We start from the raw sequence: 24,537 nt of genomic DNA on the forward strand, positions 1-24,537 counted from the left end.
AAATGCTGGAAGATCTATGTGAACTTCTCAATTATCCCATTTTGTGGGAAAATAAAACCTTTGAAATATACTCATGTATTTTTCTTCATAGAACTAGTAAAGGAATGCAAGCAACATCACATTGTAGTATTTTTATTCAAAGAAATACATTTGCACACTTAGGATCACATTCATTGGCGTTCTTCACCTGTAGACAAAAGTAACACTTAGAATAAACACCAATAAAAAAAGACCATTGAGGGTCTTGGGTCTTTTTTCTCCAAGTGTTTTAACAAAGACAAATGACACTCAAATCTCTTTTATTGAAATTTCTGATTGAAAAAAAAAAAAGAAATCCTCCTCACCTTCGGGACATCACCTATAAAATAAGAGGGGGTTAGTAAATTGCAACTTTAGTCAATAAAATAATGTGAGGTTGGAATGTTTTGACTTGGATACATTACAATATAAGCCGGAAATAAGCTGCTTTGTGTGTCTAAAATACAGAAATAGCACTCGTTACTGACACTGCGGCGTAAGAAACGATGCGCCAAATAGGCGTGAAAATACGGTATTAACCTCAGAGACGATGCATCATCTTCAAGTGGGCAACCTGGGAAGATCACCTGGTCCTCCAGGGTCTGGACATCACCATGGACCTGGTCATGCAAAAAAATAGAGCAAAAGTTGTCATATACAGAGACTGGAGATTCAACAGATATGTTTAGGTGGGTTTTTTTTTTTTTGGGGGGGGGGGGGGGTAATTTGTATTACCTTGATACCTTGGCCCAGTCTCCTCTCCCCTCAAGGGTGTGCATGGTTCTGGACACACGGGAAAAGCTTCATCTTGATTTAAGCAAGCTATTTGGGAAGTGCAAACAATTATTACAGGAAAGAGAAATCTTAAAGTAAATGATCAAGATAAAGAATGAAAATAAGTTAGTGAGTGCTCGGTGCTAATTTCCCCTTTCCAGACAAAGCGATTCAATATACAGACTGATGTAAAAAACTAGGAGGAAGTCGGCTTAATAATAATATAATAATAATAATAATAATATAATAATAATAATAATCGGACATAGGCCCCTGTTGTAGTTATCACAACACAAAAAGCCTACTTGTCATCACACGCAGAAACTGCGTGTGACGAAATTGATGGTGCTTCTCCATAAGCTACGTTTACTCGGCAAAAGACCTAAATCTAGTACGGACTTGTAATTGGCATTCTGCTATTGTGGATACAGGTAGCTTACATCTCACTGTCTTCCACTTACCTTACTTCAGTCAGCGAGTAGGAGGCAGATCACCACCCAAAACCTCTTTTTATATTACCGCAGAAGGGAATGTGTGTTATGTTACCGCGAGTTTAGATGTCTGATCCTGTCTGATGTCTGATAGATGCTTAACCATTTTGGTATCAATGTTTTTTGTTTAAAACAGAATTACAAATTGGAAAAGGGCGTTTAGTAATCGCAGTGAAAACTATCATTACATTCAACACACCTTCACCTAGCAAACTGACCGTTGATATCTCGGCTTTGTTTGATAAAATGAAGTCTTCCCCCACGACTCAATAATGGAGAGAATACGGACAAAATACTTTTGAAGTCAAATGTCGTGAGGCTAACGCTAAGCTAGCTAGTGACATTCCAAGGAGCCCATACTTCAAATGTCGACGGTGTGTTCGACCTGGCAATAAACTAACAGATTTGTTGGCGTTTTGGCTCAATTGATTCCTAAAAAAATCTTCCGGTAGGGTGTTAAAAATGCACATAGGCCAGTAAATTGCTCTAGTCTAGGGCTTACCTCGTTTGGGTGCTAGTCGTTCGACCGACGGCATGGAAATGGCTGCTTCCAAGGGGCGAGATGCTGCGCAGGTGCATAATTTAAGCACCTGCGTCACCAATGGGCGTAACCACGCCCATAGGAGGTGATTTGTCCTCCCGACTCAATGACCATGTTTGGAAGATGACGTACTATAGTCGCCATTTTTGTAGTCTTGATGCTGTAAAAGAGTGTGTTCGTTTTTTTTTTTATATATATAAAAAGCCTTACTTTGCATGGTCATTTTAAAAAAAATAAAAAGCCTTACTATACATGGTCATTTTTTAAAGAAAAAAGCCTTACTATACATGGTCATTTTTTACAAATTAAAAAGCCTTACTATATGCTATGTCGTATTTTAAGAAAAAAAGCCTTACTATATACACTATGTCGTTTTTTAGGAAAAAAACCTTACTATACTATGTCGTTTTTTTAGGAAAAAAGCCTTACTATACTATGTCGTTTTTTAGGAAAAAAAGCCTTACTATACTATGTCGTTTTTTAACTATAAATAACCAAAATATCATGTTTTTCCTTTGTTTTGGTGTAAAGAAGCACAAGAACATTAGGAAAATATTGAAATTGAATGAACTATCCTTTTACAAAACATTTCATGAAACACCTCATATTTCCTTAGACAAATGTGCAATTGACTTTTATCATTCACAAATATGCATTGCAACTGATCCCACTGATTGTACAAAGGCACAAAACTTTAATTGGTACTGAAAAATATAGTCATGCACTTTAAGATTAAATGAGACTTTTAAAGAAAGGAATTTTTAAACCACTTACACATACGCATATAAAATCTAAATGTAATCCCTGCGTGCACCTTACAAACTAAGAAAAGTGATTTTAAATGTGTAATGAAGAAAGTGTTCGCCTGTCCTGTAAATCTGTAAACTTCATACATGAAACATACATACACATACAATACATACTGAAAATTTATGGCGTTGCTGCTGTTTTCAGTCTGTCTCAGTGATGCGGCTTGTCTTCTACTCTGATGGAAAGAGTGCGCCCCTTAGCGGATAATCAATGAATTGCAGCCAATTAAAAATATTAATTCCATGTCTTTTATGCATTTTTTTCCACTTTCGAATTATCCTGCTGGCCTGATCGAACCTCCTTGGGGGCCGGTTCCGACCCGCGGGCCATATGTTTGACACCCCTGGTTTAGCCCTTCACAAACCCGTCTTGCGTATAAAGTAACAGGTTTGACTGGCGTTAATCGCCCCCCAAGGATGAAAATCAACAAGATGTCCAAATGCCTTTGGAGCCTAATTAGCCTAGTTGTAAATTTTTAAAGATTTTTGTTCCAACCAATCCAGCACAGACACTTTGACCAATGAGATTTCTACAGAAAACAAGAAGCACCTGACTGCAATCCACTGATTGCACTTGTAGGACACCAGTTTGGTGAAAAGGTGTCCTATTGATGGGTTGTAATGAAAACCCGCACCCGCTGCAGCCCTTTGTGGAATAGTTTGGACATCCCTGGATAAGGTGTTATGTATCCCTACTTATTCGGCACAACAGCTGTTTAGGGTTAGAGCACTCTTGGGTGGGTTGGAAGCTGTCAACCATATTTGATACAAATGAAATTAGGAAGAGGAACTTTTGTGTCCTACCAAACACCCATGTTATACCGAATTTTCTGCTCAAAATGTATGTATAAAGTGGGATCTACAAAACATATGAGGGGCCCAGTGGACATACAACAAACACCAGTAAAAAAATCCAACATCTGATGCTATCAATTTTTTGATGAATGCATTGTTTGAAAACAAAGCAACAAAACGAGGTTTCAGTACACCATGTTACTGACGCTTATTCAGTTTGATCTAACCTAAATTTCCAGTGAATTACCTTTGTACTTGTTCTGTGTTATTTGATAAACACGTTTCTATTTGGCATTTACATCATGTAATGTTGTTTTAACACCAACAGAGTTTCCTGCACAAGCCGTCTGCCACACTGCCAGTCCCTCAATAGATTCTCTCAGCATAGGTTGATTTCATAATGCACACAGTGTGAAATATGAGTACACACACATTCAATATTGCAGTACAGATCAAGTTCTCTGTGTGTGATAGTGTGGCAGACAACACAGGTGGCTCCAGCTTTGTTGTCAGCCAAGCGAGGCGGCCGCAGTGCTGGCCAGATGGAGCCGTCCACCATGTTTTCCCACTGGTTCCATTGCCACACTGTCTGTGAGCTCTTATTTGCATATGCTTCTCCCAGTCTACTAAAATTCACAGCGAGTGCACAAAGAGTGCGAAAATGGGGCTAGAGTTTGATTTTCTAACCAGGATCAGTGGGTCAACAAGAAGCTGACTGTAGATAACCACGTTCAGTGAAGCATGAGGCAGCTTTATGTCATGTTTTTCTGGTACAAATTGTATCGTAGCCATTTGATCTATGACACGTTGCTTTTCAGATGAGAAAAATGGAGTTGGGGCATTGATGAGAGCAAAAGTAATTTAAAAAAAACAAGCTAGGATGTAACAGGGTTGCAAGATTTTGATTTAAAGTTGCCAACTTTCTGTCAGGTAGCTCTGAGTCATTTGCTGCTTCAATGAGATGGCTACTTTCAACAAGCAGAACATTTCAGACATCAGGCAAATATTTGCCTCGGTCTGTCAATCAAACTCACAAATGGATGTGTTCCCAAATGAATCTTGTGGGCACCTATTCTAGTTATTTGGCATACTTAATATACTCACACAGGCAGTATATATGTATCATCTCCACACCCAGGTAGTTGCCAAGGAGATGAATATTAATGACTCTGCGGGAGGACCTGTATGTTTTTAGTGTTGGATTTTATCAAATAAATTTCCCCCCAAAAATGCGACTTATACTCCAGTGCGGCTTATATGTTTTTTCCTTCTTAATTATGCATTTTTGGCTGGTGCGACTTATACTCAGGTGTGACTTATAGTCCGGAAAATACGGTAAGTGGGATTTCGGTTAACAAAGGTGAGTCATTTATATAAACAGAGAACCAAAAGAAATATTTTGTTGCCCTTTCATCATTCCAGACGGGCAAATTCCCAACTTCCCAGTGTTCTTGAATTCAGCGTAACTGCCTCTTGCACATATATGGAGATGTTCTTCCTCGAAGCTTGTCAACATGTGCCCCTTGTAGCTTGTGGCCATAAAGCATCACACAGCTGCTATTAAAGTGAGAGATGGGCCTATCAAAAAGGTCAGCCGTAGCATGGACTGGCTTATCCTTCACTTTATTTAGAGCAGAAAAACGAGGCTAGTCACAATGACTAACATCAATCTTATTTCATGGTGATCCTTGACAAACTTCAACAGGAACAGGCTAGCTTCATTTATTTTCCACTTGCAAAGGTGTGGTATGAAGTTTGGGCCTCTGCAATGGGGCATCACAATAATTCAGTCAAAATTACATAAAGATCTGATGATCTTTTTTTTGCTGTCAAGCGTCACTCACAAACCAAATCAATCAAATATTATAGATCAAAATAAACTATGCCAAATTAACAAAATCAGCTTAGACTTGTTTCCATTTGTGCAATCAAATGACTAAATATCAGATAACCAGACCCAGAAGAAAATATGGAGGTACATTTAGGTGAAACAACTGACAATGCCAAGATTGAAAAACATTTACTGAATGTATTATAAACCTTAAGGTTTACACAACTAATCAGAATCAAATGAAATGCATGCACGTGGTGTATATATGGCAAAAAAAACTGCAGGTTCCCCGCTCCCATGTGATAACATATAATTGGATTATCTCCCTTAATCGGTAAAATCTGTCTTCGTCACGCTGGTTTATGTTAAAAAACGTCCTCACTCACTCCTTGTTTTCTGAGCCACCATTTGTCCTCCAGCTATTGGAGATAGATACAGTCACCAAAGGACAATTGTGTAACAGATCAGACCAAATCAATCTGTAGAGGAGACTTTCAGTTCAGTCCTTCATTCCCTCAACACTCTTCCACATTCGATGCTGAATCCAACCGAACCGACTCCAGGCCACACTTGCACACACACATTTACATCACATTTCAATCAAAGCGACTCAAATTGAGTGAGACAACAAGACAACATAAACCGAAAAGAACCTGCATAGCTGTTTTTTCCCCAGTGTCCTCATTCAGAAGTTTTTCTAAAACACTTAAATAATTTTGTGCCTTATGTGTTGGCTATATGGAACCCTATGTTTTTTTTCTTTCCTGTCATAATCGCATAACATCCTTTCAACCAAAAATGGCAGCATTAGAATTCATGTTCTTCACAAACCCACCAGAAATGTTTCAGCGGCAGTAATCTTTCAAAACATGGCTACATTTGAAGGTAATTCTTTTTAATCTACTCACTGCTGATTTTTTCCACATATTTACCCCAAATATTTCAAAAAGTGAGCAGATTTTTACTTTTAGATGCTTTCTTCAGTACACTGGATCTTAAACACTTACTTTTTAATCACATTTCTCCATCTTATCTTCTTAAAAGACTAATACCAACGGGGCCAGGAAGAATTCCAGCGACAAACCTCTCAGGGGAGCCTCCTTAGACCTGAAGACCACGCTCGGCAGGTAGGAAAAGGTGAAATCAATGCCGTAAAATAAAAATAAAAACCTGCCAGACAATAACCATGAAGCAGCAGCACAAATGTCTTCCACGATGAGGCTGAGATGTCAATACAACAGAACCCTGAGTGTCAGATGGGGGACTATCCTCACACCTGAAAACCCTAGCAGTTCAGAAACACCACTTAAGCCCCCCCACAAGGCCATCCGAGCACCGATCCAGAACATTAGAAAGCCTGAGCAGGGAACCAAGGCGGAGAGCTCCATGGCTAGTGGGACGACAACAGCACAGGGCTTTAGTAAACGATGACCCAGATAGCTTCCTGATTTTAACTCTCATGAATCTATCATACTCTCTTCAAAAAAAAAAATCTTTCCTCTCAATCGTATGCTTAAAATTTTATCACAAGCTTTTTTACAATGAGTTCAGTAAAATATAGAGAATGTGGTTCAACTTCTTGTTGCACGTCTTTATTCCAGGGAGAGCCATTAAACAGTGATTGCTTAGCTTTATGAAGAAGCAGTGGAGGATGAAAACAAATCTAGTTAAGATAGGCATAAGGACTATAAAATAAAGATAATGGCTTTTAATTGGACACCTACAATGTGCTTGCAGCTAGCTAAGCAATAGATTTTCAAAGTTGTGTCTTTACAAATCATACTTCTTCAACTAAAGTTTCTTCTGAATACTTTTCTGCAGAAAATGGTACAAGTCCTATATTTTTTCTCTGCTGATTCGAGAAGATCAGGACTCCAAATTGCTCTGCAGCTTTATGACTCCTGTCCCAGGAGAGGCAATAGCAGAACCGTGGTCTGGTCTTTGAGAAACTTGAAACTAATTGCATCGAAGACAGAACCATTTGTCTTTGTTTGCCATTGAAGACTTGTCCGGCACCAAAGAGCAGTGGACACGAGGTAAGGACCAGTGAAACATGAACATGCACATTAACGCTGGAGTATATATTTCTGATATCCTTATTTTAGTTCCTAACTTTCCTTTCCTATCATCATCACCTATCGCATTGGCATGTATTGTTCAATAGATATCTTTATCACCTGCTTGAGTGAAAACAGTACAGGCTACATGTCTTCCTTACCATGTGACAAGTTCTTGGCGTGCATTGGTTTCCCATATTGAAATCTCTAAGAGATAGTCTCACACGAAATATTGCAAACCATAAAAAGACGAGACAATTTCTTAGTGCCGCGACAGTAAGTGTACTTGCTGCTGACAGCAAGGCAGTCTAGGTGTCGCATCTTGCTCAAAAATCGGTTCTATTTCCAGCGAGATGTAACAAGCTATTTTAATGAAAGATGGCATTAAAAAAAGAAACTCAAAATATGGGAAAATAAACAAATCCAGAGAAGGAAAATGACAGGTTGCTGCCTGTTTAGTCAAAGCAGTGCATAATAGCAAAAATAAAATCAAGATAATTTGTTCCTGCTCATTTTAAATGCTAACATGACAATCATATATAAACCCAATTCAATTCAGCACTACTGCATACTGCCTTCAGTTACCTTTTTGTCTTGTACCCATAAGAAAAGACAGTTCACCAGATCTAAAGTATCCTGATATTATATGTATACAGTATTGTATAACATGCACATCCACTCCCCAAAAATTCATGAATTTCAACATTGTTTCTATGATGCACTTGTCATACCCCACAATCGTTGCGAAAAATAGAATGGGTTTGTTGAACACCGCTCAACGCCGACTTTCTTTACTGATGCACTGCGGCATAAGCATTTCCATGTTTGATGCTAATCTGCTGAAATGAGAATAGCGGACATTGGACTCTGTTGGATATTCCATTGAGCTTGACGTGTCTTTATATTTTTCTCACAGTAATAACTGGAGATGAGTATAAATTGCGGCCCACCCTTTGTGGTGAGATGGCTAGATATGTGTTCCTCTTGTCACTACATCATGTTAATTGTCTCTCATTTGCTAAATTTACTATTTAAAAAATGTTTTTGGGGTAACGTTGCGGTGGCGTTGGAGTATCAATCCTCTGCTGCCTAAGTAGCAAATTAAATGTGCATTTCTGTGGAATTCTTGGCCACCAGTTCATCACTGATGTTTGTCTCACTTTCGATTTCTCTCCCCTTGTCAGGCTTCAGTGCCCCTCACCAATGAGGCTGCTTCACAATAAAATGAAATGCATGCAGACAAATGAGGAGACTTCTTTCTGCAAAAATTCAATGGATCCGGTCTGACAAGAAAGGTGTGCTGATAATGTTGTGTGGTGGTGGTGGTGGGAGTGTGAGGGGTCTATCTCTATTTCACACATGAATGCATGTCTACATCCTAGCTTGAGGAAAATGCGCTTCAGTTTGACAGACTGGAAGTTGAGTTCAGACTGGCCACAGATTAGAATCCTGATGTGATACTGCAGCCACCTTTTTGCTCTCACAAATATCTAGATATCGAATGAAATCAAGCAGACAGTGGTCATTAATATAGACTATTACCCAATATTATTATGATGGTCATTAATTAAATGATCAGCTTTCAGTTGCATTCATAAAACATTCATGTGTATTGGTTTACCCACCTGATGGTGTAGGGATTCACTCACCTGACTTCGGTGTGGGCAAGCGTGGGATGGATTCGTGCTTGGTGGTGGTATGATTGGGCGTGCCAATGGTTGTTTGTCTCTCTATGTCCCCTACGGCTGACTGGCGACCAGTTAGGTGTAGCAAGCCGAGGTTTCCTGGGATACCTGATATGAATGAATGTATTGGTCGTCATAACTTGTACTAAGAGTTGTATTTTCACAACCGGCAGCACACTTGTTTAGCAGTGCACCATATCAATCTGCACAGATGCATGTGTTAATTTTTGCGGATTTGTGTAAATGGGGATATTTAAAATAGAGCAGTTTGCGTTGTCGTAGTTGTAAAACTACTGGCTTCATTCGCCACCAATAAAAGCAGCTCTACATTTTTCCTTTTAATGTGGCCCACTAACATATTGAATTTCACTGTCTCTGGCATCTCTGTCGACAGACTTGTCTATTTCTTTGATATGTATCGGGAGGCCTTTCCATATTTTGGGGCCGGCAACAGGAAAAGCTTGATCTCCTCTAAGCCACTGCTTAGCAGCTAATCAGCTGACCTGAGGGATCAAGCAAGGGCATTGGGAGTTACAAACTACCAGGCAATGCGAGGCAAGGCCATTTGGAGCTTTGAAGACAAAAAGCATAGTCTTAAAATGAACTTGAAATAGTGCAGGCCGCCTTTTGGGAGGCCAGAAGAGAAGTTATGAGCTCCCACGCATGCGTTCCATTTAAGTGACAAACAGAAACTTTTAGACTGATGGGAGTTATTTGAGAGAGGACTGTCTTACTCCCTAGTAAACTTAAAATTTGATGAGAGTGTGGTATATTGTTTAAGCGGGCTTCTATGTGAGGAACACGAAAGTCTTCCCCTTTGGAGGCACACAGGGAAAAAAAGCTTGATTTAAAAGGAAATAATGCGTTTTGTTCATGACATGACGACTGTACCGAATATAATGAATGCTTATCACAGATATCATTAGGTGTCACTCAGACATTTAAGTCACATTTAATTTTTTTAATAGTTTTAGATGTGTTTGGGTTCACGTTACGATTACTGAATAGGATAATGACACTTATAATTTAACCTCTGCCTTAAGCATTCATTCATAGTCATGGCAGGTGTCATGTCATGATTATGACAGGCTAATGAGAGTCATTAGAAGCATGTAAATGAAGTGAAACTGAAAATTCACATACTGTGGGCAAAGCCTAAACTATTAATGTATCTTTTTTCCCCCATTGTAGTTTGCTTTTCTCACTGCTTGCCTGTCATTTGGACTTTGTGAAAGCTGCTGTTTAGAGATGGTTTGCAATTTCAGTGTTACACTTTCAACTCAGTTCCAGGGGAAAGGAAAAGCAATTCCATGCTTGGGCCACAAGTGAATCCGTCTCTGTCAGTTCCGCTGCTTGATGCCCTCAAATCACATTCCTCCTTCCTTCTACTTTCCCCATCTGCACCGCTGTTCTGCGATGTGGGAGCAGAAGAGCTTTGGCGAGGAAGTGAAATGGGAAGGATGTGCTTTACATGCTTCCTCTCCATACCGTCCCCTCCACTTCTGTTTCCTGACACTTGCAATCTGCCGCTGGGCAAAAAAAAACTGCACTTAACACAACAGCAGACAGAACCTGGAGTAACTTACACTTCTAAATCACGCTAACCCTAAAAACTTCATCATAATGCAACCTTCTTTAAATGTTTGTATTGTCATCCCTATGGTCATTCTTTCATTTTTCGTACCACTTATCAAGCCCCAGAGTTACAAAATATATGGCACCACCAAAGTTGAAATAATTTCCTTATTTATAATCTGGCCAGCAATTAAAACTCATTTGTTGTGGACAGCGGAATCATTGTGTGATCAGATCGAACAATTGAATGACACGAGTGACCTAGTACCATCGTTTAATATTCAGTCAAATTAGTAACATCAGTACTTACTTCTGAGAACAAATGATTAAGATCTTAATTTCTTTCAATCAGTTTTCATTCATTTAGGAAATGAGGTCAAAGTTTGGTGTTGTAACGATGTAAAAATCACTATCTGTTGGAACAATTTTAATCAGTGTCTCGTCTCTGGCAGAAGAGGTGAGTTAGTTGCCAATTAACTCAACTGGCACAACAGTCTGACTCATTCTGCAGCTTTTAACCTGACATTTAGATTTTTTTTCCCCTCCACTATGGCCCAGGAACTTTACGTACCGCATCTTCGCCATTTGCTCGAGGGCCTAAAAAAAGGTTGTTTTGCCTTTATGGAAAAAAAATGCGACGCATCATTTTTGAAAGTGATGAAGCCCACACGGAAAGATTGATGGAGGCATGTTGGATGGGAAAATAACATTTTGGACCGTTAATTTTACAGAGTCAAGGAAACACCCTCAGACTGTCAACACAGGAAATGAGTCGGATTTATCTCGAGGCTGGTGTCCCACCACTCTCCCGCTGGTTGCATTTCGAGCGACCAGAGTAATGGTTCTCACTGGTGGAATTGAAGTAAACTGTGCACACAATTTTAGACTTAAAAAAACAAAACAAACTACATATATATATATATATATATATATATATATATATATATATATATATATATATATATATATATATATGTATGTATATATATATATGTGTATATATATGTATGTATGTATATATATATATATGTGTATATATATATATATATGTGTATATATATATGTATGTATGTATATATATATATGTGTATATATATGTATGTATATATATATATATATGTTGACTGTTTAATGTTAAGTTGTTGCACAGGAAACATGCCAATGTTTAAAATACGCAATATAATGCGGTATAGATTTTTCCAAAAAAATTGTGATGCACCCTTTTGGCTCAGCACAAAGATTTTAAAAGACGGTGCAGTGACAGAGACAAAGACCATCGCAGTAGTGGGCAGCACATGCAGATTTAGTCATTTAAGATCTGTGCAGCTCCACCTGACTAATGTGTACACATGCATTCAGTGGAAACAAGGTTATCAGAATATATGCCGCCATAACAACCGTGCCATGGCCTTGTAAGTATGGGAAAACATTGTAAATCGCAGCAGCAAACAACATAGAAACCTTGTTATCCACAAACATGAACTGCAGTCTCACGGGAACACAAGACCAGGATATTTTCTTATTTGCTTCCACACACGTCAGTTTCGTTGCATATTATTCGTGTTCATTGTTAGATCATTTGTCACAGGTTATCATTACTGTCCGTACTGATAAATTGTGAGAATATTGTGTGGGTTCATTCATTCCTTCTTTTCAATACAGCTCGTCCTTATCGCGGGGGGGTGGAGCTAATCCCATCTGACTAAGGGCAAAAGGCGGACTAAACCCTAAACTAGACGTGAGTCAGTCGTAGGGCAGATGTAGCAACAGACAACCATTTGCACTTTCAATCACACCGCCACCAAGGGGGAATCGATCCCACTGCTGCACCATCAGGTGGCCTAATTACAATAATGTACCAAAAATTATAATCATGTGGTCTAGAGCATAATTCTTACAGATGGGAGGGGACCACGACTTTGGATTGTTTTGCTTTTCAGAGACAAAGAAATGAACACATCTGCGCAGTAGGAAATTACACAGCTGCCTTCACGTCACTATCCGCTATTTCAGTTTAGTCACAGTGTGCAATCTCAGCTGATAATTGCAAGGGTCTTAAATTTTAATCTCAGCTCTAACCCTCCAATGTGAAATCTATTCCCTCCAATTGCTTCCTCCCATGTTTCAAAAACATCCATGTTTGGTTCATTGGGGACTCTAATTTTCCCAGTGGTTGCTATTCTGTATGTGCACAGTGAAGAGCACCCAGAGTAAGCTCAGATATGTTCCAGCTTCAGTTGCAACTCTAATTAAAAATTTAAAAAAACATTGAAAATGGATGAATAACAAAGGTTAGCTCAGCATACTTAAAGAAAAAGGCTTATCTTTTATTCCGAAGACCCATACTACACTAAGGTCTGTTTCTCAATGGCACAGATCCATTGCAGAAAATCAGTTCATATTGCAAGTTGACCAACTGACTTAAAATTGAACATCCGAATATTTGTATAGTCTAAACAAGCGCATACTTGTTGCTCAAATCTCTCAAATTCAGTAAACTTGCATGCATTTCAGGCGCTTCTCACACTCTACACCACACCTTACATTTCTCGCACAAAAAATGCTCAACCATTATCTTAATGCAAAAATATCTGTTTGTCATCTAAGTCACCTTAAAATTGTTCCATACGCATTTGCATGCAGCCTGCTTTTCTGTCTAGCCCATGATATCACCCTTCAAAATAAAAGTCTCACTCTAAACAATCTTCATTCCTGATGTAGTGTATGAAATTTCCCGAATATGGGATGAATAAAGTTATCCAATGCACCACAATTTTGTCCTGGTGTGTTTTTGCTCCTTGACAGCAGAAGCAAAGTGAGACATTGCCCCATGACATCTTTCCAGGAATCATACGTCAGTGTCACAAAAGAGAGGTGTGAAAGAATCATACACCCACTCACGGAGCTTCTAATAAATCTCCGTGCAAGGTCGACAGGTGGACCAATGTTTTTAGTGAAAGCCTTTTGAGTAAATGGTGTTTTAGTGACACCTCCACACACATTCAGAAACAGGTCATTTTTCATGGAAATGTTAAGCTTTTTTTTCAGTCATTGCTTGGACTTTTTATGTATTTTGACTGATGAGGATAAAATACAATCGAAAATCTAATTCATTTAGTATTTACTTCCTAATATTTGATTTTAAATAACTGGACTGGAAAAACAAAGTGAATTACTGGTACTATTCCAGAGAGCAATCGCAATGCACTGTTACCTGTTAGATCCCTGTTGTGTCTCATTTTTATCATACTCAAAACTGTGTATTTGATTAATATATATAGGTAGGTGTACACACAAGTCAAGTGGCTTGTCAATCTTGCTGAAAGGAATTCTTTCCTTCGTTTTCAACACCTCTTAATCCTTGTCAGGGTCGCAGGTTCCTGGAAACTAATGGTGAAAAGTGGACTACGCACTAAACCAGTTGCACTGAAGTCAGGTAAAAGAACCACTACACCATCAGGTGGCTGGAAGCTGAATTCCTGTGTTAAATATAGGCAGCACAATACATTTTAATCAAGTACTCTCCCTTTTTTTATTCTTAGGAGCAGAGCCGTGTCAGAGGGTTCAAAGAGCCACATGTTGCTCCGAGCCGCAGGTTGCCAAACCTGGTCGAAGCGGAAGCTCATCTGCATACTTGTCATCCTCATCGAGGTCTCAACTTAACTGAAAGTTGTCATAGCAACCTAGTCAAGTCAACTTCTTCTCCACATAGATGAATCCCATATAGAAGAGATGCGTTTTATCGATAGCGTTTTAGGTCAACAGAGAAACCGTCATGTAGTTGAAGCATGATAATTCCTCTGAAGTGTATAAACATCCCCATACACAGACTGATTCCTCAGATGAGATAAAACCTTTGATTTGCTCTCTTTTCTAGTTACAGGGTATCAATCACTCACTATTCACACGGCTTTGAGGTCAAACTATAGAGAGGACATGAACTCAATCTGCACTGCAAAGACGAGCAGCTCCACAGAAACCCCGATTGGGAGATGCCAGGCAAGTAGACCGTTACATAGCTTAACGCTCTCTCCTGCAGAGAGACGTGCAAACAACAGGGGCTCCTCACCGCTATTCCCTGCCTTGTTTGTCAAATCAAGATAAACATGAAAGGAATGGGCTAAGAGGTAGGAAAGTGTCCATTCTGCTCCCAAAGGACATGCAGTACTTAACTCTCAGAATATAAGGAGAGTGGGAAAAAATATTTAAGGAAAAAAATAGGTTGCACTGGTTTGCACAAGTGGATGACGTAAGAGCTGTCAGTGCCTATTTGGCACAATTGCAACCTCCTCATCCAAAACTTGGCTATCAAACTATGTCAAACTACAAGTTACAGCCCCACAAATGACATCTTCCCTTTGGCGTTTGTGTGTTATGTGCTAGTTAGGCTTCATGTAATAGTAATGAATGGCAAACCCGATGAACTTTGGTTGATTAAATCAGGATTATTTTCTATTTAATATTGGAGTTCTCTATTCTAGTCTGTTTACTGATGATCCTGCTTCTTTTGCCTTTTGCTGTCCTACTTGTATTACCAAATTTCACCTTTCTTTACACCTCCCTTCTTTGTGAAGAAAAAAATGACACTGAAATCATACTTCTCCTCATTCTTCTTCACTGCTAACACATTGCTTAATTTAGTCATTTTCAACTTTACCTTGCTGGTTTTGAGCAAAACACACAATAGTACTGCAGCTATTGTTGAATCCATTAATGATGAATGTGTGTGTGGGGGCGAACAAAATGTTACAGTGACTTGTGGCACTGATTGTTTCTTGGCTGGTTACGATGAATGTTTTAATCCAGTGTCTGTGCAGGGCAAAGATAAACGTGGATTTGGCAACCTCAATTGGTGGTCTTGCTCATCTTTGGCAAGAGGAAAAAATGTGTTCTCACAAAATGTCAAACTCTATCTTAAAACATACAGAATAATGCACAATGCTCTGAGATCACAGGAGAGGATTTTAAAGTTGATTGGCTGTTGCCACTTCTCCTTCAACTGTGATCTACTTATTTTCGACAAATGACCATTGATCAGATTAATCATACTGTGTTCTTGAAGTTTTTCCACAGATGTCGACAAATTTCATGAGAGGAGAAAGCCATTATATTTGCACATACATCTCTAATTGTGCCAAGTCTGCTTTCCAACACCAGGGCCAATGTAAGACTGTCAGGCTATGGATTAAATGGTGAGTTTTAACACAAAAATGACTTGATGGCTGACAGAAAATTGAGTTGGTTATGTAATACAGGTCCCGAAATGCTAATGTAATGTAAATCGATTAGTATACAGGCTATGGTACTCGGACGTTTGGTCGCCGGACGTTTGGTCGCCGGACGTTTGGTCGCCGGACGTTTGGTCGCCGGACGTTTGGTCGCCGGACGTTTGGTCGCCCGGAAGGTTATTGATAATTACCATTTAAAATTGTTGCTGAAATTCCCTAAATACAAACTGCGGATTATTATTTTGTCATACTTAATGCCCTATTAATTATTAGGCTACAGAAAAGCTCCAAATTTCCCGTACTTTTATGTGACCTATATGTGTTTTGTTGGAGAACTTGTTAAGACCCTGACTGACGTCCCTTCCTAAGGGGACAACTCATGTACATACACACTCTTATACACTCACACGTCCGCTCAGTGAAACTGCTCATGGCCATTGTTGGCTTAGACCGTGTTGTTTTACCTTGTTTGGTACTCGGACGTTTAGTCACGACGGGCTATATCCAGAAACTATGCATGGTCGGCTAATAGAGTACTCTAAGTTCTTTATATGTTTGACTGTGTGAAAAGTTCTTTGTCTAAAATATGTGCCCTGCAATTGCCTGCCAAAACATTCATTCCTATAGTTGGATGAGATAGGCTCCAGCACCCCCCGCATCCCTTGTGAGGATTTGCAGTATGGAAAATGAATGAATGAGTGTAGTTATTATTGTTTATCAAAGCTGGAATTCAAATTCGTAACATGCCTGATCCAGCCTAAGATTTTATTGCAAGGTGAAATTCTCCCATTTCAGAATATTCCGTCCAAATAATGTCCATGGAGGAATATTTCCTTCTTCAATAATAAACTAATCTGTTTTTTGCCTCCAGCAAGTAGTCCAGCTCTGTCATCAGTGCAGCTTTTGATTCAGACACAAAACGCAACATTGTAGATAAATTTCATCGCTTCCAAGGAAAAGTGCATAGTGAAAAAAAATGATTGATACGGTGAGAGTTACTCTGGGACGTTGCACCATAAAATACTTTAGTGTAAAAATGTGAATACTTTTTATCTGTTTAAATCTCAAATATAAATTATTTCAACAAAAATACAAATGAAAACAGAATGTCATTTCCAATTTTTCCATAGATTAAAAAAGTTGAATTCCAAAAAGTAACATGCAAATGTATTGACAGAATTTATAAAGTTGTATTCATTTTGAAGGCAGGATTATGCTTTTAAAGGCCCAACCATGAATACAGTTATTGTCCAGAACAATAATAGAAGAAGGGATGACGGACTGAATTAATTTGGTTACAACTAATGAGTGAATGCATGTAGGACTATTATTGACTTATACGACGCAGCATGGGGAAAATGAATATGTAGATGAGCTTTGAACTCAATTTAGGAACTATGTTATTGCACTCAGTTTGGGAAGTAATACACCATACTTTGTACGGGGGTGTAAAACTCCTTTAACAATTATAGCACACTGCAGGAGTCTGACATTCCACCACGTGACAATGGCACACGCCAAAAAACAGAACATGAAGCCACAGTGATCCAGTGCTCCTTTTCTCTAAAGAAAATTGTAAAATTGTATTAAGTACTGTGTGTGTGTGTGTGCGTGCGCGTGTGTATGTGTATATGTATATATGTGTGTATATATATATATATATATATATATATATATATATATATATATATATATGTATGTATATATATGTATATGTATGTATATATATATATATGTATGTATATATATGTATGTGTATATATATATGTATGTATATATATGTATGTATATATGTATGTATATACATATATATACACATATATACACATATATATATACATATATATACATATATATTCTATATATATATATATATATATATGACCTACCGTATGCATGCATGTATATTTATGTGTATGTATGTATATATGTGCTAAGCAACACGCTTATTTATTTATATATTTATTCATGTATTTATTTATTAACTTACTTATTACCTATCTATTTATGTCTAAAATGCCTTTCCTATTCCTGCATCCTCACCTTCTTGCTACTGTGACAACAAAATTTCCCGAATACGGGATGAATAAAGTTATCCAATCCAATATATATATATATATATATATATATATATATATATATATATATATATATATATATATATATATATATATATATATATATATATATATATATATATATATATATATATATATATATATATGTAATGGTTGGGGAAAACTCTAACTGCAAACATATAAATTGCCCCCCTTGGTGATATATTGTGCCTGGTTAAATGTCAAATGCATGTGCCAGATGCCATAATACCCTTAGGTTTATTTCATTCACAGAAAACCACATATGGAAATTATTCCGTGGTTGTGATGTTGAGAAATAGTTCTGAGAAATAATTTATCCATTTATTATGCACATTATGCACTGTTTTCACACTCTCTCCATTCACATAGTGACTCTTGGAAAGCCAAAAATTGTAGTTGCTGTGATATTTAAAGTTGTATTAAAATATATATTAAAAAATGAAACAGCTGAGAAAATACGTCATACTATCTCTCTAATTTCATGAATTTCCCCTGTTTTACATTTCATTAAAATGTTGTAAATCAATATTTTGAACCGCAGAATACTCAATGTAGTATATATTGTACCAAAAAGTAGATTGCCAACCTATTGCAATTCGCGGTCCAGTTATTTATTCGCCCACAGTCAGGTGACTTTGAATACTCAGCTTTCTGAAATTGTATTGATGTTTCCATTCATTGGACTGGCTTAAGAAATTGCTTAAATCTTAAGAGAAAGCAGATCGTGCAGGAAGGCATGATGGCGCTATGTGTTAGATTGAAGGATGTAGGCGTGGATGGAATAGGATCGGATGACGCACGATGGCAACCCTGCTTTCCGTAACAAAAGAAACATTACAGCCGAACATGCATCACAGAACATCAAATTGATTATGAAATGACAAATGTACTCTGCTCATTATGTTGGTTTGAATTCTGATATAATCTGCAGCAGCATCATGCGTCATCTCCTAAATGTAATCAAAATCACAAACAAGGGGTCAGCTCCTCTAGCATCAACATTACTTTCATGTGCTTTTAAATACTACCCTCTTAATTCCTTTTAGTGGCATGGGGAAAATATGAAATACAATATTATACAATAATATTTATACAGCACAGTTTCATGATACAGTGATCGTTTTGTTCTCATTGAAAAAAATCAGGATTGAGCTAAATTGTTTTTGTTTGAATTGTTTTTTTGGATTACATTTTTTCCAAGGTTATAGTGCAACAACAGGTGAATGATTGCCATCTCATGCCTATTGGAAAGAATAGTTTATAAATTAACATATCTTTATTGACAGTTGGCCCATTATAGTATTAGTCATTTGATTTCATTATATCTGTGAGGTTGCTGGTTAAATGCTGTACACAGTGAAAAAGTAAATTGCGTTTTCCAATTATCAAAGTTTACATTTTTTGCAAAATTGACTAATCCTGAAAGCAGGGGAATCAAACAACATAGTAACTACTTTTAGATCAATCAACTTGACTAATCCCATTGGCATTTGTGTTTTGTGAAATATAGAGATTTTCTGTTTAGCTGTTTCTCTATTATTGTTCGTGAATTTAAAAAAAAAAATGCGTAAAAAGCTTGGAAACACAAGAAATTTGCTCACAAATTTACATTGCTTTGCGCAGCAGCAACATTAGGACTGCAATTCCCGGCCTATTTGTAGTCAATGTCTACTTCCATCGTTTTGCATTCCCGCTGTGGCTTTTTGGATTTGTGTTGTGACTTTTTGCATTTCTGCTTTGGCTGATTTGTAACTGTGTTGTGGGATATGGGGCTTCGTGTTGTGGCATTTGGGGTTTGTGTTGTGGCCATTTGCATTTGTGTTCTGACTATTCGCAGTCATTTTTTTAGCCAATTGGCATTTGTGCTTTTTTCCATTTAGAAAGAATGATCGGATATTCTTTTAAAAAAGTGGGTTTGGGCATCCGGATTAGCATTAGGAAGATTGATACCGTAATAAGAGCACTTTAGCAGGCTTACAATGGATGAGAAATTAGTTGAATTGTCTTTTAGTGTGCTTCTCCAACTGTAATTCCTCACACGTCCCCTTTCTTCAAACCAGGGCACTTTCTTATCACGCTTGTTCAGCTGTTGGCCACACAGACGGTCGGTGCCATGGCTAGTTGGCATCGCTTGATGCTTCTAATTTTTGCTATTTACAATTTTGTTTATTTTGTAACTTCTTGAAACAAGTCCGCATTTCTTCATAAGGTGTACATGGCGGAGGTTTCGATATATTTAGCAGATAACGATGTTTGTCTTGTTTACTTCTTCGCAGTAAAGGCAAATGTGTACAAATAAAATTCATCATAATAGTTATAGTTCTGCCTTCAGTGTACAACTAATCCATTTTTGATGTTTCCCACACCTGCTACAACATTATATATTTTCTTTTTGAAATTCTATTGATCTGGTAATCTTAGATTATGTAAGTACTGGAAGTGACAATGCGAAGTATTGAAGTTTGTGGTAATCACATTCCAATTATTTTCCCTTTGCGTGGGTGGTGGAAAGCAACATATAATATAGCCCTAAAATTTACATAAGTGAATAACAATAATATTGCTTAAATAAACTTTCTTTCTTAATTGCTACTTGCACATTTGTTTTTTTAACACCCAAAAGCTCCCAGTCTCCCCAAACAATATATATGATGATATTCTATTGATCCCTGTAAAAAATAGAATCAAGATCCTGCCCATCTGTCATTGAATGGGCAAACATTCAGAGAAGGGTGCATAAATAACGTAATTCTAATTTTGTCCGAGTGTCATTTCAAGAGGGTCTGTATGCACCTGGAGTAAGGGTGCTATTAGGTTGTATTTTTCTTGCCTCACCTCAATTAGAGAGTGCTTCTACAGATTCAAGGCAAACAACCAGCTTTCTTGTCACATATACACACAAACAGAAGGCAGTCAAATCACACAGCCGCAAAATATGTGTCAATCATGGAAGAACAGACATTGATTTGTGTGTCGGAAGTTGCCAGTTGTGTGCAAATTCAAAATCTGAACAGTGTTGACTGCAACCTATAGTTGTTTCTTATCAAGGGGACTGAATTTAAAACCTAATATTGTAAGATTGTGTCCTAACTAACTAACACAGCCTAAAAACTAAAATTATAGATTTTTCCATATTCCTCTACTACAACATTGTATACTAGTTTCTAGTATTTCACCTAAGTAGAGTTCTGCACAATCCTAGGTACCATTCCGTTAAAAAATAGGAACAAAAATAGAATGGGAACATCACAGGTGAAATGCGTTTCAGAAGTTTTCTTATGTCTGTGCCCCCATTTTGTTTTTTTGTTTTGTTTTTTCAAATATCCTGCACTTTGCTTGGTTTTAATGCTATACGAGCAAATTAAACGACATTTTTCCTGCTGCTGTGCGTATAGAATTCCACCTTCCCAAGAATGACAACTTCACCCCGGTTCATTGCCAAAAAACAGCCAGATATTTTTTGTTACGTATTTTCTAATAATGTATTTCATTACCCCATACTTATCAAACATGAAAACATAATTATGCTAATGTCTCAAAATTGCCAGTACAAAGGTTTTGAGATCAGATCCTTCTATCTGTAAAAATGACTGTGCTTAAAAAAAAAAAGCAGGCATGGAAACCATATCTAAAATGATTATTTTTCGATCAAAGCCTGTAGAAAATGGGCAACCGCTTTTTGCCTGAGAAGGCGTAGTGGCATGCAGTTTCTATGCTTCCTTGGGTTCTCCGTATGTATGCATGTCAGCATTCTGACATGCCCTGGCCTGACATTTCCGTACCGTTTAGGCTGTGAAGCGGTGGTCCTTTTAAGGTCTGTTACAAATGATTCCAGTCATATTGTAAGTAATAGCAGCTAGTATATAGCACATGGCACTAGTTTAGACAGCAATACAGAAAAACGAGACTTTGTAAAACAATTGTTGAGGCGAAGCAATATGTAGTAACGAAGGGAAAATAAGTTTTAGGCCAACAGCAGGAATAATGAATAGACGGTGTTAAATACATTGTTGACAAGCAGACTCATGTAAAGTTAATTTTCCATTTTGGAACGTCAACTAAGATTAGATGTAATATATGTTTGATTAGCAAATAACTTCCATCTACTTCTACGAAAATGCTCATTAGCTAACAGAAGAAGATCCAGTTAATATTTTTTACAGGTTAACAACTGACATTTGGATGCACTCTCTTATCTCATTAATTTTTTGTTTGCTTAATTAATGCGCAGTTTTTCTCTATTCCAATCAGGAGATTTTGTAGCTCTGCGGTATAATTACTTTTCTCTCCAAAATATTGGTTCTCCCATTATTCCTTTGCTTTCCTGTCAATTTTTTTTTGCAAAATCCATCACAACAGCGCTTCATTTTTTAAACCATTTAATACAGCTATATCGTAGTGTATCATGTGCTTCAGCCTGCGAGTAATTGGTATATCTTTATAATTAGACGATGAAAATCCTAACCCAAATCCTGAAGGTAATGTTTCATATCAGACTTTAAGTCTTTAGGGTGTAGTCTGCCTTTCGCCCCAAATCTGATTGGCTTGCCTTTGAATACACCATGTGTATATATAGTGGATATTATTAATGTAAATCCCTGTATCCATGGTAACGGTAGGGACATCGTTGCCATTGTGGCTTGTCTTTTTGCAAAAAAAAATAGTCCAAAGTTGGGTCAGAAAAGTCGCAGCATTTTGTGAACGACACACAACAACAAGCAACTCTTTCTTGCGTCCACTGCCCTCACGTTTGCACAGGGAGCACATTAAAAATAAAAGAAAATACAGCTTTTACATTTTATTTCGACCTAAAACTTTGTGAAGAGGGACAAAGAGAGCCTCTGGACTGGTCAGATGTGGCCCTCGGGCCTTACTTTACCGCTCTACAAGATACTCCTATAGTCTTATTTTCACTTGCGTCATCTTGATGTATTACTACCATCTCATTTTTATGAATTGTATAGCGATAATCACAATGTTTGTCCTTGGGAATAAATAAGCACTTTGGATAGAGGGAGGGTGCCTTAGGCCACTTTTGTTATCAATGAAAATAATGAAACCAAGAAAACTCTTGTAAACAGAGTCAGCTAGTGTACAGTTAAAGCTAATCATAACCTTTCTTGCACTGACAACCCTGCGTGTCTGCAGCATTTACAGGGGATTAGTGGGCGGTGGGAAAAACAGAAAATATGTCAAACCGCAATCATTAAATGATGGTTCCTCTTGGTTACGTCTGTCGGAATTACATGATGCATTTGTATGCAAATGAAAGTGATTTCCGAGTATTATTTTCATCCCATAGTCCAATGGTTACATTTCGATATCATGGTCCAAAAATTTACAGCATTAATTTTGCTGTAAAAATTTGATAATCCTCAAGAAGTTCTGCAAACTGTGCATATATATAAATGGTGCTTTTAAAAGCTACCCAAGACAGTTTCACGCTTAAAATGTCTCGTTGGCTACTGAGTCGAATCAAGTTTTCACCATTAACGTTAATGAGAGATTAAAGTTTTATGACTAATGTTTTTGGAGTGATATAAACTTACAGTCTGGCAAACTAAGACTAAATATTGGATTAGAGCCTTTTTGGAAGAAAAACGCTAAAGATTGTTGCTACTTTGTCGAGGAAACTAGAGGAGCAGTTATTTATGTGTATGTGTAAGGAAGGAATGTAGTGTGCATCAATATTTTCTTCATGGTTGCTATACCACATTTAGCCAATCATATTCCATAGTATTACTCCTTCAATCCGTTGTCCCTCTTAAATTATGTTGTGCTAAAAGGCCAATTGTTTTCAGATTTGTTGTTTTAAAGAGCCCCAGCACTGAACCACGTAATCAATCCTGGTAGCCTACAATAAACAACTGTTTTATTTCAGACAAGGAGACAACTGCTTAGTTGCTCTAAGACAAAACCTCCGTAAGGTTTAATGTCAGCCGTTAATGAGATGACTCCCCAATCAATACTTATCGACTGGGGTTCTCCATTATTGGCTTGTAAGACATTACACTTGTACCATTATCTTTTAATCATATTGCAGCAGAGATGCCTTAATGTAGCTCTCTAACGCATGGTACAATTCTACGCAATTATAATACAATTCTACTCAGTACATTCTGTACATTCTCTGTAATATGTCATGACTTAGGGGCGGTCCGGCGGCTGAGTGGTTAGCACGTCAGCCTCACAGTGGGAGACCTGGGTTAAAATCCAGGTTGGTCCACCTGTGTGGAATTTGCATGTTCTCCCCGGGCCTGCGTGGGTTTTCTCTGGGTACCCCGGTTTCCCCCAATATTCCAAAGACATGCCTGGTAGGCTGATTAGACACTCTAAATTGCTGCTAGGTATCAGTGTGAGGCTCCAGCACCCCCTGCGACCCATGTGAGGATGAAGCGGTTCAGAAATTGAGAAGAGATGTCATGACTTGGGTGTTTTGGCTTTTGCTGTGGCGAGTAAAAAAGTTGATGGAATAAACAGTGATGTGGCATTTCACTTTTCAAGCGAAAGAAAAATGTTGGTATGTTATTAGCGGAGAATGTTTCTCTGTAAGGTCACCGGAGCTCATGATAAAGAGTGTTGTACTATATGAGGCTCTATGTGGGCGTTTTGGAGTGAAAATGGAGAATGGTAT

At 37.8% G+C, this 24,537-nt stretch overlaps 1 long non-coding RNA gene across 4 annotated transcripts in view; it reads right to left on the bottom strand.

Moving 5' to 3' along the window:
* Nucleotides 1–116: 116 nt before the first annotated feature.
* Nucleotides 117–24,537, bottom strand: part of LOC144072851 (uncharacterized) — a 56,043-nt gene continuing 31,622 nt past the window's right edge. For 2 of the 4 annotated variants that reach the window (XR_013299955.1, XR_013299956.1), the window contains 7 exons: nucleotides 8,966–10,530; nucleotides 1,786–1,984; nucleotides 754–840; nucleotides 559–638; nucleotides 444–475; nucleotides 345–358; nucleotides 117–187 (listed from right to left, as the gene is read on the bottom strand). This is a non-coding gene — a long non-coding RNA (uncharacterized LOC144072851). The remainder of the gene's footprint in view (nucleotides 188–344; nucleotides 359–443; nucleotides 476–558; nucleotides 639–753; nucleotides 841–1,785; nucleotides 1,985–8,965; nucleotides 10,531–24,537) is intronic. The other 2 variants (XR_013299957.1, XR_013299958.1) reach the window with 2 other exon arrangements.

Source organism: Stigmatopora argus, chromosome 4 (assembly GCF_051989625.1).
Source record: "Stigmatopora argus isolate UIUO_Sarg chromosome 4, RoL_Sarg_1.0, whole genome shotgun sequence".
In the NCBI taxonomy this organism is placed as follows: domain Eukaryota; kingdom Metazoa; phylum Chordata; class Actinopteri; order Syngnathiformes; family Syngnathidae; genus Stigmatopora; species Stigmatopora argus.